General features: G+C 41.8%; 1 protein-coding gene across 5 annotated transcripts in view; it reads left to right on the top strand.

Moving 5' to 3' along the window:
- Nucleotides 1-17141, top strand: part of ERG (ETS transcription factor ERG) — a 218366-nt gene that overhangs the window by 135548 nt on the left and 65677 nt on the right. The window lies entirely within an intron of this gene.

Genomic DNA, 17141 nt, shown 5'->3' with positions numbered 1-17141 from the left:
CTACATATTTGATTAAGGAATTTGGAATGCTTGAGTTTTCTATAGCTTGTGTTACAAATTCTATAGGTCTTCATGGACCATTGGTGTACTGATTAATCAATGTTATTCAATACAAGAACCTTTCATCAAAGATCATAGTCTTAGGCTGTAATCTACTTTATATATCACTGCTACCCTTCTCCCGCTCTTTGAAAGGCAAAATACTTATTCAAATATTTTTGAAACCAAGCAAAACTGAAGGTAGTTTTAAATGCTGCTAACATCTTGTAGAAATCTTTGAGAAAGATTCTGCATAAAAATGGGTGTGATTACTTTACAGCAGCCATAATTTGTACACTGTTGTATATTTCTGTTAGTTGCATGAAAGCAAAATATTAAAAATTCATCTGTCCTTGTTTCTTGATCCCCATTTGGCCTCAATCCAGCAAATCACTTGAGTAAGTGACTGGCCCCATTGACTTCCACTGGACTACTCATCTGCATAAAGTTTAGCACATAGCTAAATGCTTTCCTGAATCAGGGCCTTAAAGCTTTTTGGACTGATCCTGCACTCGGTAATTAAAACAAAACTCTCACTGGTTTAAATTGGAATTTTGCTCAAATGAGGACTGCGGAATCAGGCCATTATTATTTCCAGAACCAACAATTATAGTGCCATAAACCTAAAGTTATAACATCAATTAAGTCATAAGACAAGTAGAAACAGATTAAATATCATAAACAAAAAAATAGACCAAATTCAGTCTGTTGAAACTATACTTGACATATGCCTGCCTATACCAAGCCTGATTTTGATCCAAAGATTCAGTTCCCGTATAAATGACTCTACAAGGAAAGAAGAAGAGATGAAAAATACTTAGTGGATTTTTTGTTTGGTTCAGTTTTAACAGAAGCTAAGTTATCTCTAAACAGTGTGGTTTTGAAAAAGTTCCATGAGACTTCATCAGGCTTTTGAAGCCGCAATGTCAGTAGAATTAAATATTCTGAACACAAAGGGATGCTGTTGCTGGAAAATGCAGAGACATGTTTAAAAATGTTAAGGCAAAACAAAAATGTTTATTTTTTTGAGAATGGCAATTCTCAGTCTCATAAGAATACATCATGCATTCATTTAAAAATGGTTACTCCACACCATTTAGCTTTCTAAAGCAACACAAAAGAATTCTTTAGAAAATCAGTTAAATGGATAGGAAAGGAAAGATCTGGTTTATGTCACTTATAGTATCATTTTTAGCTAGGTAAAATTAAATAGTGGGGCATACTGGGTCTCCTCTGGAGCCTGTTGAAAGGAGTGGGGATTTTTCCATTGACTACAATAGGCTTTGGATCAGACCCTATAATCAGCTAATTAAAATGTTGCTTCCTTTTAGGACAGTAATAGAATGGGGGAAGTCGTGCCTGCAGTTGTTCTATCAATAATGAAAATGAGTGTGTTAATGGACTGAACAGATTGACATATACGCTGCTTATCTTACTATTGTTATTTATTTCTGAATTATCTGTTGATCTCTAAATCAGTCCATTATCGTACACAATTCAGAAGTGGGCACACACCGCCGCAAAGAGCTTACATGTACATATGGGTATGTCTACACTACAAAGTTAGTTCGAACTAACAGACGTTAGTTCGAACTAACTTTCCTAGGCGCTACACTAGCGCTCCGCTAGTTCGAATTTAATTCGAACTAGCGGAGCGCTTAGTTCAAACTAGGAAAACCTCATTTTACGAGGATTAAGCCTAGTTCAAACTAGCTAGTTCGAATTAAGGGCTGTGTAGCCCCTTAATTCGAACTAGTGGGAGGCTAGCCCTCCCCAGCTTTCCCTGGTGGCCACTCTGGCCAACACCAGGGGAACTCTTCTGCCCCCCTCCCGGCCCCGGACCCCTTAAAGGGGAACGGGCTGGCTACGGTGCCCGTGCCAGGTGCAAGCCTGCCAGCACCCAGCCAGCAGACCCTGCACCTGGCATGGATCGAGCCACCCACCCGATGCCCGCCAGCCCTCCCCCTCTTCCCGGGACCAGGCTGGCGGCTCCCGGGAGCTTGCCCGGGACCGCAAGAGGCGGGCACCCGCCTGGGCTAGTGCAGACATCGTGGACCTCGTCCACGATCTCCGCACTAGGCACAGGAAAGTGGCCGTCTAGGGCAGGAGAGCTGCCAGCCTGGCCACCCAGGAGCAGGTGTGCAAGAGAATCAAGGGGGTCCAGTGAGACCCCCGACCCTGAGCCCTGAGCTTACAATGGCCGTACTGGGTCAGACCAAAGGTCCATCTAGCCCAGTAGCCTGTCTGCCGACAGCGGCCAACCCTAGGACCCCTGGAGGGGATGGACCGAAGACAGTGACCAAGTCATTTGTCTCGTGCCATCCCTCTCCAGCCTTCCACAAACCTTGGGCAGGGACACCACTCCTACCCCCTGGCTAATAGCACTCCATGGACCCAGCCTCCATGACTTGATCTCACTTCCCTTTAAACTCTGTTCTAGTTCTAGCCTTCACAGCCTCCTGCAGCAAGGAGTTCCACAGGTTGACTCTTTGCTTTGTGAAGAACAACTTTCTGTTACTAGTTTGAAGCCTGCTACCCATTCCTTTCCTTTGGTGTCCTCTAGTCCTTCTTTATGGGAACTAATGAAGAACTTTTCTGTATGCACCCTCTTCACCCCACTCATGCTTTTAGAGACCTCTATCCTGTCCCCCCTCCGTCTCCTCTTTTCTAAGCTGAAAAGTCCCAGTCTCTTTAGCCTCTCTTCATATGGGACCTGTTCCCAACCACTGATCATTTTAGTTGCCCTCCCCTCTCCCAGCCTCTTTCTTCCCCTCTCCCACCTCCTTTTCCCAGTCTCCCCCAGTTTTGTTCAATAAAGACAGATTCCATTTTGGAAAACACATTTTCTTTATTTTGTACATCAAGAAGAGGGGCTAGGGAAGGGTAAGTGGAAGGAGGTGAGGGAGGAATGGGGCACGAGCCCCTGATGGGGAGGACTGGGCTGGCTCTGCGGGCTTCTGGGGGTGGAAGCTCTCCTGCAGCCCCCCAATTGCCCCCTCTCCCCAGATGGCAGCCTGCGGCAAGTGCAGCCGGGCTGATGGCCGAGTGCTGTGATGTGCCCAGTGTGGGAAGTCCGGGCAATCCAAGCCAGGACTGCTTTGCAAGTGGGGCACCCCTGAGAACTGTCTGTCCGGGGTGGGGGTCGGGACCCTTTAAGCACAGCCCTCGGCTAGCCTGAGTCAGCATCTCCACGCTCTAAGTCCTCCGATGCCCTGCTGGCACTGCTTCCGGCCATCCTTAAGCCCAGTTCAGGGTCCACTTAATGTGAACATGCTAGTTCGAATTAGCAAAACGCTAATTCGAACTAGTTTTTTAGTCTGGATTTGTTAGTTCGAATTAGCTTAGTTCGAATTAACTAATTCGAACTATGTTAGTTCGAATTAACGTTGTAGTGTAGACGTACCCTATAAGTGTGGGATGTGTCTGGGGTCGGGATCTAGTTTACAGCATTGTGACTAAGCTATTTTCAGACAAGAGAAATGTCTCACCCCCAATTTATTTTTAGTAATTAAGGGTGTCGTACAGTCCCATCGTAAAACCCATCAGCGTGTGTGGAGAAACAAGGGCTGTGGGATGTTTGATAGATTTGTCTTGGACATCCATAGTAGGGGACAGTCTGAAGAGGCAGACTCCTCATGCTGCTTTCCAGGTTCTCTGTTCCCCCAGCATACATGGCGCCCTTGGGAACAGTGCTGATAGTTTTTATTATGTGGATACTAACCCCATTAGGAACTAAAATCATGATCTAGATATTGGGAATGATTTTCAATCTGCTCCCCTATGCTTAGTTTGAACTAGTGACCTAGAGATGAAAGAGACTGTATTCTGGAAATAATCAGCCTACGAGTCTTGCTTCTCCCACTAATAAAATACTGGAACAGATATTAATATAAAAAAAACATCATTAAAACATCTAAAGATTACAAGAACTCTGGGCACTAAGCAGTGGGGAAAGAATGCATTGTGCCAGATAAGTTCAACTGGTTTAAACAGATTTTGAAAATCAGTAGCTGGAGAAAAAGCAGTGGAATAATGGGTCAAGTTCATTCAGGGAATAACTCCGTTGATGGGAAGGGTGACCCTCGTCCGGTGTAAATTAGTGTAGCTCCATTGGTTTTGATGGAACTCTGCCAATTTACGTCATCTAAAAACCTGGTTTATTAAGAGCAAAATGTACATAGCTTCATTAAAAGAGATATGATAACAAATTACAAGTATTTGGTGTGTGTAAAAATTCCAAGGAAGGAGGATGGTTATTTAAAATGGTATCAGAGTATGTAGCTCCTGAAAATGTGGCCATAAAGGACTTTACAGCCACCAGAGAGAGAATACGAAAGTCAGTCCAGAGCTGTGAAGAGAACCCAAGAGTCCTGACTCCAGACTTCTTCCCTAATGATTAATGCATTCCCACTAGAAACCACACTTCCACGAGAAAAGAGACATTTCTCACTTTAATCATCATTTGCAGTTTTGGTGAGAGGAAACAGATGATGGCGTTTAAGTGCTATTTTGAAGTTTATGATTAAATACAGTGATATCACATAAGATTTTTAAAGCCTTGTTCTTTAGAACTGAAAAGCATCTTTTTTTAGACTGTATGTTTATTACCTTGATAAACATTAAAATGCTGCCACAGCAATTACCTTGATGATAAAAGGTCTGTAGACAGATACTTCCTGTGTTAATTTCCTACCCTGATAACTCGCCAAATCAGGGAGTACCAATACAGGAAATGCTTTCAATAGGAACTTCCTATCTACTAATATCTAATTCATAAAAGGAACTAACAACCAAGTGTTCAATATAATGGGAATCCTCTCACTATCACCGTTTCCAACTTAAATCACTGTGCACCACATTGGCATACCTAAAGACCAAGGATCGGCCATTACTGCAGTCAGCTACACATTTTTACATTGGTGGCCCTGTGTGTTATGCCATATTTCTAAAGTATTTGGGGATTCTTTGAGTTATGAAATCCCCTGTGTGCTGTGACAGTAGTAATACCAAGATTGGGTTTCGTTCTGTTTCAGAAATTTACAGGTTAGAGATCTTGAACCTTTAAAAACATAGGGACAAAGCTATGAAAGGTTCTGTAAACTATAAGGAACAATCTTTCATTAGAAACAAGATGGACTAGAAGACTTTTCCTTTTTTGATGTCCATGATTCTATGTACTCATTTCTGACATAAACATCTGTTCTCATGGTTCTGTATTAACCAAAGGCTCTTCTGTGCCAGTGCAGAAATGTGAAGGGGAGCAACCACATGGAATGTCCTGTGTAGAGCAGGGGATCTCTGTATGGAGATAGATAGGTTGGTGGCAGGCTAGGTAGACTGAATGAGGGACTGAGGAGACTTGGAAGGGATAATTCCTACCTTACCTGTTTATGTGCTTCTGCAATCCAGTTAACACCTCTAAGCAGAGCTAACATAGGCATATCCAATAGGTAGGTTAGGGCATGTTCCAGATATGTTACTGACTCATGGATGGCACTTGTAACGTACAATAAAAGGTATATTCTGTTGAACTAACAGAAATGGAAATTTTATGCAAGGCTGGACTTTAGGTATGGAAAAGAGAAACATGAACCAAAGGAAAGAGACAAAGTCATGAAAACTCAAATGGCAAGGGTAATTTCAGATATTTGAATAGCTATCCCAGACACACTAAAGTCATTGGGAATTTGGCCACAGATTTCAACAGGCCAAGGATTTAATGACAGTGATTCAAGGGCTTGAGGTTTAGAACCTGCTCCCGGTCTTTGGACCACACTCTGATGATCATCAGATTGTTCAGCCAGCAGCTCCTTGGCTTCCAAAGAATCATTCCAGTTGACTGCCAGTATAACTGAGATCAGTATTTTAGCCTTTGTCCACAAGATTGAGCACTGCTGTGCCATTGAGCTTGCTCTATATCATATATATTGCAGTCCTGTCTTTGTAAAATTCACCCAAGTTCTGTTCCCCCTAAACTGCTGCCATGAGGATGGATATCATTTTCAGGATAGTTATTTAAACTGACGTTACGTTTTTAAAAGCCATGGCATTTTAATTCCATCTCTTAGAGTTTTCAAACATAACCTGTGCGCCAGTCAGTCTGTTGGCATTATCTGGCAGAAGACGACAGCCATGTACTGAGCAGTCTTCACAGTTACACTAACCTCCAACCTACTAACCCCTGGAGTGTGCCTATGCTCCGCCAGTCTATAGGGCAGAAAACTATAGTTGTTCCTAAATGTGGGCCTCGAGCAGCACAAAGAAGTTACAATAACACAGTCGGTTTTACCAGAAATGTTAAACTAACAGATATTTAACATAAGAAACTGAGCTAACTCTTGTCAACTTGCAAAGATTGTTGTTGTTGTTAATCTTTGACATACACAAACGTTGCTAGTAATTTATGTAGGATATTCCCTTGATACACAAGCTATGGGAAATCATCAGAATGATTTAGTTTCTAACTGGATCAGCCACTTAAGGCAAAATTCAGAGATACAGTTTATAGAGTATCCATAAGCTCACTGCCCATTTCATAATTTTTTCTGAGATTTGGCATCAATGAATTGTTGCACATACAGTTTTCATTGAATGAAAATCTGATTATTTTAAAGAAAGAAAGAAAGAAAGAAAGAAAGAAAGAAAGAAAGAAAGAAAGAAAGAAAGAAAGAAAGAAAGAAAGAAAGAAAGAAAGAAAGAAAGAAAGATCATGTGCTTTTAATGCTGTTTATAACGGTTGGACAGAGCTTGTCAGGTGAAGGTTAATTGCTCTCCAGTTAAAGCAGTTCTCTGCACAGATGGGTTATCAGGGCTGAACACTCGTTACAAGATTAATCTCATTTCCGACAAGACTTCCTTTTCCTTCAACTGATTTTTGCTCAGCCATTGGACCTGTCATCAGCCGTTAAAAGAAGGGTGGATTACCTCTGGGATATTAATGCTTGTGTGCAGCAAAACAATACAAAGTGTGTGTCATATCGGCAGGGAACATCTTTAGGAGACAGCACATTTTAGTGCTGTTACGAAGGTCGAGATTCATAAACAATTGAAACAATCAGGAGTATTTGAACTGATGTTCTTAATGAACACAAATGCAAAGCTGATTCATCTAAATGCCCCGTTTGCATGTCAGCCCTTTCCTCAATATAGGATTTTTTCAAGTTTCCAAACTGTATCTTTTTGTTGACATTTCAAATAAACATTTTGATATTTCTGAAATGTATATTGTCTGTGTTGTGCTACTGTGTGCCATGAAAATTACTTCAAAATGAGCTTAATCAGACCCTTCTCTTTAAGAAAAAAAATGAGAAGCTTCAGTGGTTCAATCAATATTTGTTTAAGTAAGAGGCAATATGTGTGGTGGTGAGAGTAACTCAAAGTCAGAAATTCTGGGAATCTATTTCTGACTCTGCCAACTAAACTCACTGAATCAGATTTTCTGCTTTATCCTGCTGGTGTAAATTAGAATTAAATTCACTAAAGTAAAAGGGGCTACTGTGGTATAAAAGGGTGTGAGAAGAGAATCAGACCCATAATGTGGGCATGGACAAGTAACAACATCTCAATTTTAAACAGAATTGTAGGTGTGAGAAACCCAACAAGATTTAAGCAGCTAGACAGAGTGAATTTGCTCACAGCAGGAACAAATCTAAACACAGAACTCTCTGGAGTTTGGGTTTATTTCAGGAGTTCTGATATAACCAAAATAACACAACTTGGCAAAGTCTCTAGTTACCAAGTTTTTTCCTTGAAGCTCTGCAGTCAGTAAATTCCAAAACAAAAAACAAATATTCAAACCAACAAACTGGGCAGTTCTTATGTTTTCCTCAGAGCTTCCTGTCCTGGCTTCTGATCAGCAAAATCCCTGTCCATTTAAGGTGTTGAGTCTTTCCATTGAGTACAAAAGGCTTTGACTCAGGCTAATAGTGTGCTGGGTCACTCTAAAAAGAGCTCTGAGGAAGGTCTAATGAGGGAAACTTGAGAATGTATGAGCATTATAGTTGTGATCCAGCTGAACACTTAAGCACATGCGTAATTTAAAGCATGTTAGTAGTCCTTTTGATACCTAAAGTTAAGCACTTATTTACACGATTTGCTGTATTAAAACCTATGGAATTTAAACAAGATATTTTGATCTCTAAATATGTTTATTGAACATTGAATAATAAAACTCTTCTTATACATTTTTAAATACAATAGTGTCTATAATGTGTATGAAAAAAGTAGTAGAATGTTAGCTAGTACAGGTGGTTGCAGATCGTATGTACATGGCAAGATAAAAGAACATAAGAATGGCTGTACTGGGTCAGACCAAAGGTCTATCTAGCCCAGTAGCCTGTCTGCCGACAGTGGCCAGCACCAAGTGCCCTTTTCTCAACCCTTTCCAAGGCCAAAATATCATTTTTGAGGTGAGGAGACCACATCTGTACACAGTACTCAAGATGTGGGAGTACCATAGTTTTATACAGGGGCAGTAAGATATTCTGTGACTTATTTTCTATCCTTTTCTTAATAATTCCTAACATTCTATTTGCCTTTTTGACCGCTGCAGCACACTGTGTGGACGTTTTCAGAGAATTATCCACGATAACTCCAAGATCTCTTTCCTGATTTGTCATAGCCAAATTAGCCCCCATCACACTGTATGGATAGTTGGGGTTATTTTTTCCAACATGCATTACTTTATCTACATTAAACTTCATTTGCCATTTTATTGCCCAATCACTTAGTTTTGTGAGATCTTTTTGAAGTTCTTCACAGTCTGCTTCTGTCTTGACTATCTTGAACAATTTAGTATCATCCACAAACTTTACTACTTCACTGCTTGCCCGTTTCTCTACATCATTTATGAATAAGTTGATTAGGATTGGTCCTAGGACTGACCCTTGGGGGACACCACTAGTTACCCCTCTCCATTCTGAAAATTTACCATTCATTCCTACCCTTTATTTCCTGTTTTTTAACCAGTTCTCAGTCCATGAAAGGACCTTCCCTCTTGTCCCATGACAATGTAATTTACACAAGAGCCTTTGGTGAGGGACTTTGTCAAAGGCTTTCTGAAAATCTAAGTATATTATATCTACTGGTTCCTCCTTGTCCGTATGTTTGTTAACCCCTTCAAGAACTCTAATAGATTAGTAAGACATGATTTCATGAAAATATGAAAATAGTGTCTTCCAACTGGAGTGGAAATAAGGGACTGAAAAGCCATTTTACATCCAAAGAAGGTTTGATGGTTGGTTTTAGCCAGCTGCAATGATTAGGTAATATAGGGGCTATAAAAGTGGGAGCATAGCTCATACAGAAATTGATAAAAGGGTGCAAAGTGTGGTTGACTAGGTGTTTTTGGTACACATATGAAGTTAAGTTTATTTGTGGAATCTTAACACTGTATTTCCAGAATTTCAAAAAATTTGTTTTTTGCATTCAGAAATTTATCCTTAATTTAGAATCTCTAAACTTCCATGAATTTATTTTTATAACTCCAAAGCTGATATTAAAGATGAGCCAGAGGTGAACTATGTAGAAGCTTAAATCCAGATCCACATTTTACAAGTTGTGGCCATCTCAGGTTCTTTTAAGGTAAGAAAAAGTGACTGATAAATCTCCCCATGTCTAATAGCAATAGAAATAGTAATAATAAAATATTTGTAAGTACATCAGAAGCAGGAAGTCTGCTAAACATCCAGTGGAGCCTCTGGATGATCAAGATGCCAAAGGAACACTCAAATATGATAAAGTCATTGCGGAGAAACTAAATGAATTCTTTGCTTCAGTCTTCACAGCTGAGGATGTTAGGGAGACTCCCAAACCTGAGCCATTATTTTTAGGTAAAAAATCTGAGGAATTGTCCCAGATTGAGGTGTCATCAGAGGAGGTTTTGGAACAAATTGATAAACATAACAGTAACAAGTCACCGGGACCAGAAGGCATTCACCAAAGAGTTCTGAAAGAACTCAGATGTGAAATTGCAAAACTATTAACCGTGGTTTGTAACCTATCCTTTAAATCAGCGTCTGTACCTAATGACTGGAAGATAGCTAATTTGATGCCAACATTTTAAAAGGACTGGAGAGGTGATCCTGTCAATTACTGACCGGTAAGTCTAACATCTGTACCGGGCAAATTGGTTGAAACTATAGTAAAGAATAAAATAGTCAAACACATAGATGAACATAATTTATTGGGGAAAAGTCATCATGGTTTCTGTAAAGGGAAATCGTGCCTTACTAATCTACTAGATTTCTTTGAGGGGGTCAACAAACATGTGGAAATGGGGGATCCCGTAGATATAGTGTACTTAGATTTCCAGAAAGCCTTTGACAAGATCCCTCACCAAAGGCTCTTTAGTGAAGTAAGTTGTCATGGGGTAAGAGAGAAGATCCTCTCATGGACTGATAACTAGTTAAAAGGCAGGAAACAAAGGATAGGAATAAATAATAAGTTTGCACAATGGAGAGAGGTAACTAATGGTGTCCCTCAAGGGTCTGTGCTGGGACCAATTGTCCCAGATTGAGGTGTTGTTAGAGGAGGTTTTGGAACAAATTGATAAACTTAACAGGAACAAGTCACCGGGACCAGAAGGCATTCACCAAAGAGTTCTGAAAGAACTCAGATGTGAAATTGCGGAACTATTAACTGTGGTATTTAACCCATCCTTTAAATCAGCTTCTGTACCTAATGACTGGAAGATAGCTAATGTAACACCAATATTTAAAAAGGGCTGGAGAGGTGATCCTGTGTGGTTGACTAGGTGTCATTCAATCTATTTATAAATGATCTAGAGAAAGGGGTAAACAGTGAGATGGCAAAATCTGCAGATGAAACTAAATTGCTAAAGAGAGTTAAGACCAAAGCAGACTGTGAAGAGCTTCAAAAAGATCTCACCAAACTAAGGGTATGAATACACTACAAAGTTAATTTGAACTAACAGCCGTTAGTTCGAATTAACTTTCATAGGGGCTACACCTACAAACCGCTAGTTCGAAATTAAATCGAACTAGCAGAGCGCTTAATTCGAACTAGGTAAACCTCATTCTACGAGGACTAACGCCTAGTTCAAATTAAGTAGTGCAAATTAAGGGCTGTGTAGCCACTTAATTCGAACTAGTTGGAGGCTAGCCCTTCCCAGGTTGCCCTTGTGGCCACACTGGGCCAAACCAGGGAAACTCTTCTGCCCCCCTCCCGGCCCCTGAGCCCCTAAACGGGCACAGTCTGGCTACAGTACTTGTGCTAGTTGCAAGCCTGCCAGCACCCAGCCAGCAGACCCTGCACCTGGCACAGCATGAGCCAGCCACCCGCTGCCACCCAGCCCTCCGCCTCTTCCCAGGACCAGGCTGGCGGCTCCCAGGAGTCTGCCCGGGGCCACAAGAGGCGAGGATCCGCCTGGTCTAGTGTGGAGATCGTGGACCTCATCGAGGTTTGGGGGGAGGCCTCCAACGTCCACAATCTCCGCACTAGCCACAGGAAAGCAGCCGTTTAAGGCAGGATAGCTGCCAGCCTGGCCACCAAAGGCCAAGTGCGAACCCAGGAGCAGGTTTGCATGAAAATCAAGTTGGTCCAGTGAGACCCCCGACCCTGAGCTTAGAACATAAGTACATAAGAATGGCCATACTGGGTCAGACCAAAGGCCCATCTAGTCCAGTAGCCTGTCTGCCGACAGCAGCCAACACCATGTACCCCAGAGGGGATGGACCGAAGACAATGACCAAGCGATTTGTCTCATGCCATCCATCTCCAGCCTTCCACAAACAGAGGCCAGGGACACCATTCCTACCCCATGGCTAATAGCACTCCATGGACCCAACCTCCATGAATTTATCTAACTTCTCTTTAAACTCTGTTATAGTTCTACCCTTCACAGCCTCCTGTGGCAAGGAGTTCCACAGGTTGACTATGTGCTGTGTGAAGAAGAACTTTTGCGTATTAGTTTTGAACCTGCTGCCCATTAATTTCATTTGGTGTCCTCTAGTCCTTATATTATGGGAACTAATGAGGAACTTTTCTTTATTCACCCTCTCCACACCACTCATGATTATAGATACCTCTATTATATCCCCCCTCAGTCTCCTCTTTTCTAAGCTGAAAAGTCCCAGTCTCTTTAGCCTCTCTTCATATGGGACCTGTTCCAAACCCTTAATCATTTTAGTTGCCCTTTTCTGAACCCTTTCCAAGGCCAAAATATCTTTTTTGAGGTGAGGAGACCAGATCTGTACACAGTACTGAAGATATGGCATACCATAGTTTTATACTTCCCCTCCTCCTTCTTCCCCTGGCTTCCCCCTTCCAGCTCCCTCCTCCCAGGTTTCCCTCTCCCGTCTACCACCCTCTCTCTTCCCCTCTCCAACCTCCTTTTCCCGGTCTCCCCAGAAGTTAATTCCCCCCCTCCCAGTTTTGTTAAATAAAGAGAGTTTCTATTTTTGAACATACGTGTCCTTTATTTTTTACATCAGGTATGGGGGCTAGGGAGGGGTAAGTGGAAGGAGGTGAGGGAGGAATGGGGCATGAGCCCCGATGGGGAGGGCTGGGGTAGCTCTGCGGGCTCCTAGGGGTGGAAGCTCTTCTGCAGGGCCTCCTGTATCCTGACAGCCCCCCGATTGACCCTCCTCGGATGGCAGCCTGCGGGAAGTGCAGCCGGGCTGATGGCCGAGTGCTGTGATGTGCTGAGTGCGGGCACTCAGGGCACTCCAAGACAGGACTGCTTTGCTGTCCCTCTTCGAGTTAGACAAGCAAGCTAACTTGTGAGAACTGTCTGTCTGAGATGGTGATCAGGTTCCTTTAAGCGCAGCCCTCAGCTAGCCTGAGGCAGCAGCTCCACGCTCTAAGTCCTAACCTGATGCCCTGCCAGCACTGGTTCTGGCCAACCTTAACTTTGGTTCGGGGTCCACTCAATGTGGACATGCTAGTTCGAATTAGCAAAACGCTAATTAGAATTAGTTTGTAGGTCTAGATGCACTAATTCGAATTAGCTTATTTCGAATTAACTAATTCGAATTAAGCTAGTTCGAATTATTGCTGTAGTGTAGACATATCCTCAGTGACTGGGGAACCAAATGGCAAATGAAATTTAATATTGATAAATATAAAGTAGTGCACGTTGGAAAAATAATCCCAACTATACATACAATATGATGGTAACTAATATATCCACAACTACTCAAGAGAGAGCTCTCTGAAAACATCCGCTCAATGTGCTGCAGCAGTCAAAATAGCAAGCAGAATGTTAGGAATCATTAAAAAAGGGATGGAGAACAAGACAGAGAATATCTTATTGCCTCTACATAAAATCATGGTATGCCCACATCTTGAAAACTGAGTACAGATGTGATCACCTCATCTCAAAAGAGATATATTAGCATTTGAAAAGGTTCAGAGAAGGGCAACAAAAATGATTAGGGGTTTGGAACGGGTCTCATGAGGAGAGATTAAAAAGACTGGGAGATTTCAGCTTAGGAAAGAAGAGACTAAGGGAGGATATGATAGAGGTTTTTAAAATCATGACCGGTGTGGAAAAAGTGAATAAGGAAAAGTGATTTACTTGTTCCCATAACATAAAAACTAGGGGTCACCAAATGAAATTAATAGGTAGCAGATTTAAAACAAAGAAAAGGAAATTTTTCTTCACATAGTGCATGGTCAATCTGTGGAACTCCTTGCTAGAGGAGATTTTGAAGACCAGGAGTTTAACAGGGTTCAAGAAAGAACTAGATAAATTCATCGAGGTTGGGTCCATTAATGGCTATGAGCCAGAATGGGTAGGAATGGGGTTCCTAGCCTCTGACAGAGGCCAGGAATGAGTGACAGGAGAGGGATAACTTGAAGATTCCCTGTTCTGTTCATTCCCTCTGGGGCATCTGGCATTGGCCACTGTCAGCAGACAGAATACTGAACTAGATGGACCTTTGGTGTGACCCACTGTGGCCATTCTTATGTTCTTAAGTTCTTATGTAACTGCAGCATTGGAGTTGTTTGCCTGAGCATTCATGGTTACTAGGATGTATTTAATAACATTGGCCAATATTTTCAAAAACGGGAGCTTGAAGATAGGTTTTTAAAGCATACTTAGGCACCTTAATAAGTGGCCTGATTTTGATTAGGATTGAAGGAGAGACAATACTATACATTCTGGCTATACATTCTGAAACTGCAGAGTTGGCAAGTATGCAGGAGATTGGGCAGGTAAAGATCCTTTCTTTTTGAATATGTGTTTGTAATTGTTAAATACCTTTTTAAGTGTCATACCATGTATAAAAGTATATTCAAGTCACTGATATTTAATTTTTCAGTTCCCATTAATCCTCTCTCCATAATGGTGCAAAGGTCTTTTCCAATCTGCTTGGATTGTACCCTGATTCCCACAGCTCCCAACTGACTGGGAACAGTGAGCCGCTTGTATTTTTCTCATGTGTTATCATCTCTAATGCTGCAGTAAGGAAATTAAAGCCATATCAAGCCTATTTTAGTCTATTATTAAACACCACTACAAATACCAGTTCCATTATTTTTTGGCGCCCAAGGGAACTTTAATGCAGAAGCCTGTGAACTTACATACCTCACCAAGAAACTTTAGGGAGCAGCAGAAGAAGGCGGCTATGGTTTACAAGCTTTCTGTTGCATGCTGAGTTTTTGCAATACTAACCAATTGACTCTCATGTAACTTCCTTTTCCTCTCCCTGGCTTGCTCTGGATATTTCCAATGAACTAAAATCCGCTTAGAAGTCACCTTGACTCTCTCTGATCTCCTTTCTTCACTCTCAAGATCTAATATCCTGTTTGCTGTTGGGGTTTTTTATTCTTCTAGACTTCCTCTGGACCGTCCTCAGGTCACTCTGATCTGTTCTAGGACTTAACTTCACCACTTCTGCCTCCTGTCTCATCCAGATTACTCACAGTCTCTCTAATTCACTTCTTCCCTTAGCTGTTCTCTGACTCTGTAATCTCCATCTTCCTTTAACTTCTCTGAGCTTAACATCTGCCTCTGCAGGATTATATCGATCTAATACAATCACTAGCCATTCTCCACCATTTCCAACACACACACACACACACACACACACACACACACACACACACACACACACACACACACACACACACACTCTAACATTATTTACTTATCTTTACCCTAGATCTATGGTAAGGATCTAGATGACATATTTTTTTTAGAGCAGCTTGTTTGCTAAGATAGATACAGAGTGCACACACACACACACCAAGCAATGGAAACACCAAAAGAAAAGTAGCTCAAATACCCCCAAACATCTTTCAATATTTTAATTCATTAACCTGCTACTTATTAATTGTCTGATAGCCTTTGTATATTTTTGTTTACAGATTAATTCAGAGAATGGCAGTTAATTTAGGCAGCAACATGGAACATTTTGTATTTTATTTAATAGTCTGAGTGATGCAATAGAGGCAGCTAGATTTTTCAACTTATAAATCAAAATAGGTTTATCTATATACAGGTTTTGTTTTCTAGTAGAGCAGAGGACTAGATGTCACTAACACCTAATTGGTGCATTTGGTGTTGGTGATGCCTTGAATTGTAGCAGGCAAAATGCAAAACCCTGAACTCTAGACTCCAAACACATAAATAAGGAATTGATTTTCAAATAATTAATTTTACAGTATGGCTACGTCTAGACTGGCATGATTTTCCGCAAATGCTTTTAACGGAAAAGTTTTCCGTTAAAAGCATTTGCGGAAAAGAGCATCTAGATGGGCCCGGATGCTTTTCCACAAAAGCACTTTTTGCGGAAAAGCATCCATGCCAATCTAGACGCGCTTTTACGCAAAAAAACCCCAATCGCCATTTTCACAATCGGGGCTTTTTTGCACAAAACAAATCTGAGCTGTCTACACTGGCCCTTTTGTGTAAAAGCTTTGCACAAAAGGGACTTTTGCCTGAACGGGAGCAGCATAGTATTTCCGCAAGAAGCACTGATTTCAGACAGTAGGAAGTCAGTGTTCTTGTGGAAATTCAAGCGGCCAGTGTAGACAGCTAGCAAGTTTTTCTGCAATAGCAGCTGCTTTTGTGGAAAAACTTGCCAGTCTAGACACAGCCTATATGTATTTGTGTATCTAAGTTTTGTCCTTGTATTTGGTACATGAAATGTGCAAAATAGTTTGTTAGGGAAAGCACAAATGCCAAAATGTTTGTAAGTAGGCAAGAACCACAGCACCATGTAACTAGGGAAAATTCTTTATTCCAGTGAAAACCAAGTTGCTCTCCAAGTTTATCATCTTGCCTTCAGTAGTGACCTTTCCTGTTGCTTCAGAGGCACGTGACAAGTCTATAGTGTACCTGGTCAGTAGTGCAGTTTTCTATGTGTGGATGCAAAATGATTCTTGTGATCAGTTTTCTAATTGAAATATTAGATCTGATTGCCTCTGTCTTTACTCCAAAGGAAGTTCTGTGCCACTGCAGAATGCAGGATTTTGCAGATATTAACATTGTGCGTGCCGGATTTCCGTTCCCTCCACATAAATGGGCTGTAGTGTTGCAGGCTGCCACTAGGGGCCAATGGACCAGCAGAGTGCAGCTTGCTCATAGAAGACAGTGGAAGGACCTAAAGAGTTCCTGACAACTGCCCAGAAGAGGGTAGGGGGAGGTGTCTGGGTTGGGGGGGGGGGGAGCTGTGGGTGGGCCCTGGGAGGGGAAGGAATGCAGCCATCTGTGCTAGGGGGAATCCATGGCTGGGCTCAAGAGGGGAAAAGGGTGCAGGTGTATTGGCTGAGGGAGGGCTGCAGCTGGGCTCTTAAGGGGAGGGGCTGTGTGTGTCTAGGTCCCTGGCTGGACTCCGCAAAGGAGAAAGGGGCAAAGAAAAAGGAACTGGGTTGTCCTAGAGGTTTATTTAATGCTATATTCCTGTGGGATTTTTAGCTGAAAAAATAGAATGTGCTCAATTTCAAGTCATTTCTCAGAGTGTAAAAATTAATTAATGGAGAAATTGTATTATAGTTGCCAACAAAGGCAGTGCTAGCCCATTGGTGTTCCTAAGCAGGAATACTTTTGTGTAGTTTCTCCGTCAACACATACTAAAAAGCAAGAAAAGGGACACCCTTGGATGCTTGAGACCCTAAGCAATTGCTTAGTCTGC

Source organism: Pelodiscus sinensis, chromosome 1 (assembly GCF_049634645.1).
Source record: "Pelodiscus sinensis isolate JC-2024 chromosome 1, ASM4963464v1, whole genome shotgun sequence".
Taxonomy (NCBI): domain Eukaryota; kingdom Metazoa; phylum Chordata; order Testudines; family Trionychidae; genus Pelodiscus; species Pelodiscus sinensis.
Note: the sequence above shows the minus strand (reverse complement) of the source record. Positions and strands in the feature narration are given on the sequence as shown.